Here is a 3,948-nt window from a genome sequence, read left to right as displayed (position 1 = left end):
ATGATTTTCTCATATTTTCCATCGCTTCAAGGGGCAAAACATAATATCCATGGAAAAAATGCACTTACTTATGAAACAGAAAATCCACCACGATACATGATTCTTGCTTTCATCCCTAGATTGAGAACTTTGAGCAAAGAATATTGATCATTCACCTTCCGTGCAGCCATTATTTTATGCGAAAAAATATGTTACTTGGTGTGGAATCGAATGGAGGTTTTCTAGTTGGAAGCCAAACATGATACTCAGTGGCGGCTTTAGGGTTTAGGTACGGGCCTACCCAAGAATTTAGAAAAAAATTAAACGCGAAAAGATACGATAAAGAGTAAATATACTTTCCACTTTTTATATTAATGGTAGATAATTATTTAACAAATAGCATCAACCACTCCTGTAAAATTTATTTTCTCCTCTCATTAATCAATCAAATGTGTGTATGTATCCATAAGTGAGGGAGCGGGCATACTCAAAATTAAAATCCGCCCCTGATGATACCGATACCCCACAGATTACTCTACCGAAAATGTATTTTTAACAAATTGTGCAGTGATTCTTTCTAAGACCAGTAACATGAAAAGAGGATACTTCAGATCAGTGAAGTTTTGAATGGCACTGATAATCCCCATAGATGTTGTTTGTCCTTTTTCAACCAACATTCGTAAATCATCTCCACCAGATGTGGGATTCCACCCTCTCAAGGATTGCTCGTTTAGTATGAGAAGTCACTCTTCGATTTTTCACGACCGTTTTGTAAAAAAAAAAAAAAAAAAAAAACCTTTGAGTTGAAAAGAATTTGGACCTATGTTGATTAGCTGTATTACTCAGAATTTCACCATGTTATCCTTACACGATCTTCCCACAGAAAATCATAAATCAAATAAGTTGGTATTTCTAAGTTCAGCCCTGATGTTTGGAGCGAACAGGTAATGTTCTTCCTGTAATGATATTTTTCCACCAAAGTGCATGCCGAAACTCATTTATTCGATGACCTGGAGACAAATTAGTTCCCATTAGTAAACTAAATAACATGCAATGCAGGAAAATTACATAAACATTAACATATTATAAAGTAATTTCAGCACTAAACAAAAAGTATTATCAGCACTAAACATTAACAATAATAATTGCTACGAAACACTAAAACGAACAGCTGAGCTCCTAACGACATGACTTACAGTTGTGGCCAAACTATGTTAAGAATCTCTGTGTTCAATAATCCCCAACGGACTAGAATCAATGTTCACTCGCACGAAGACGTAAGTAATTCGTTAAAGTTAAAACTATACAGTGAAGGTGATAATTTATTATTATTATTATTATTATTATTATTATTATTATTATTATTATTATTATTATTATTATTATTATTATTATTAACATACTTTTGAATATACACGGCGAAATTACTGTATAATATGTTAATCTTTATGTAATTTTCCTGCATTGCATGCTATTTAGTTTACTGGCCTGGTACTTACACTCTATAACTTTGAGTAGTACATATTTTGATTTAGTTTGCTTCGGAGATACCTAACTTGCAATAAAAAAGGGTTCTCATTTGAAAAATCAAAGTTGATCCCCCTGGGTCCCACACAGAGCCGCACATATTTTGACAGGCACGAGCTTCCGATAGTTCCTTTGATATCCTGCAACTTTTGTACCTTCTAAATTTTCGAAAAAACGCATACTATCCGAGATATTTAGCCATTCCGGAACTTTTGACAAGCACGATATACAGTATATAAATTGTTTTGTCCTGCGGCCTTAACCAAGGTACCCATAAGCTAAATTTGGTAACTCTCAGCCCAGACCCCAGGCCGGTCCCGGTAAACGCTCCCCATGAGAACCCCTGGTTCGAAATTAAAAAAAAACAAACGCTTCGTCTCGATGACCCCTCTATTATGACCCCCGTTCCTAAGCTGATTGAGGCTAAATTTCAAGTAAACGCGATCTTAAGTTTCACCATTGAGCTCACCACCACGAAATCTATGGATTTGACACTTATATCGGTCATTTTATATAATTGTTACATGTCTCGGTAACCTCCCCCCACATGTGACCCGGGCCCGCATACAATTTCACCTGAATTTGCAAGTCATCGCTAATGAAAGTGTCACCATTGATCTCAACGACCGCGAAAACTATGGATTTGATACTCATATTTGTCATTTTGGATTATTTTTACATCTTGGTAACCCCACCCCACATGTGACCCTCGGTCCGCATACAATGGTACCTGAATTTGCAAGTCATTGCTAATAAAATTGTCACCATTGATCTTAGTGACCGCGAATATTTTGAATTTGGCACTAATATCGGTCATTTGGGCTATTTTAACATGTCTCGGTATCCCCTACCCGCTGACCCGCGGCCCGCATACAATAGTAGCTGAATTTGCAAGTCATCGCTAATGGAAGTGTCACCATTGATTTCAGCGAGCGCAAAAACTATGGAATTGTCACTAATATCGGTCATTTTGGGCTATTTTTTACATGTCTTGGTATTTCTTCCCCCACCCATTGCCGCTGACTCCCGGTCCGCATACATTTGTTATTAAATTTGCAATTCATTGCTAATGGAAGTGTCACCATTGATTTCAGCGAACACGAAAACTATGTATTTGACACTAATATTGGTCATTTTGGATTACTTTTATATGTTTCGATATTTCATCCCCCCCCATGATGACCCCTGGCAAGAAGCCGAATAGCATGAATTTGGAAGTTTATTGCGAGAGGAGCTTCATTATTGATTTCAGCGACCGCGAGAACTATGAATTCGACACTAATATCGGAAATTTTCTACTACTTTTACATGTCTGGATAAACGCCCCCCTGAGACTCCCTGGTTCGAATTTTGAGAAAAACGTTTAACTCTGATCTGGAGCGTGGACCAAGGTATTTGTGACTAAAATTTGGTAACTCTCGGTCTATTTGTCTGGTTCCCAAGCCGGTTCCGGTAAAAGCCCCACTGAGACCCCTCTGGTTCGAAATTTGAAAAGAAAACGGCTTCGTCTTGATCTGGGGCCTAGGTCAAGGTACCCCTGACCAAAATTTGGTAACTCTCGGTCCACTCGTCTGGTTCCCAGGCCGCACACAGACAGACAGACAGACATACAGACAAATACACAAACACACTCTTTATTTTATTTATATTAGATAAAGAATTAATATACTGAATATCAGCTCTCCAACTTGAACGGCTTTTGAGATACTAAAATTTTCGCAAAAATTCGGACCCTCTTAGAATATGTAATATAATGAAACCGATACATGTATGATAACTTCCTAGTTGAGATTGAGGCCTAAGTATATACCAAAAATCATTTCATTTGACTTTGCAATTTGGATATGATGATCATGCAGACATAGTTACATTCAATTTTTTATATAATAATTCATATATTACACATGATTCAAACATTTTTTCCAGTAGTTAGCTCCTCTAAGAAATCACAGGCTGCGTCTGAAATAAGTTCTATTGCTATTATTACAGTTGCAAATATCAATGTTTAAAATTGCCTGAAGTTCTTTTGTCAATAGAAACAAATGAAAAGAAAAAGGATGCCTTGAAAGTAGACAAATTCACCAGTGTTCAGAAGCTGTCTACAATGCACTGAGCAGAATGAGTCTGTGGGTCGTAATACGTTGTTAAGACAGAGTGGGTCCTGGTGGGTGGGGGGTTGCAGTGGGTCACGTACTTTTGACCCGGGGCACCCCGACCCGCTCCATCTCTGGACTGTACATACGGATAAAACAATCATAAATGATATGTATTTTAACCTTCTTGATTTTACTGAACCTTCACTAATTTAAGATAATTTACAAAAAATGCAAGAAATCAATTATTAATAACATATATAAAAATATAGAAATGTATTTTGAAGGAAAAAGTAATTGGTGTACTCAAGACTCGAACTCGAGTTGCCTACTCAATAAGCAGACACCT

Source organism: Thermobia domestica, chromosome 12 (genome assembly GCF_964235325.1).
Source record: "Thermobia domestica chromosome 12, izTheDome1.hap1.1, whole genome shotgun sequence".
Lineage (NCBI taxonomy): Eukaryota > Metazoa > Arthropoda > Insecta > Zygentoma > Lepismatidae > Thermobia > Thermobia domestica.
Note: the sequence above shows the minus strand (reverse complement) of the source record.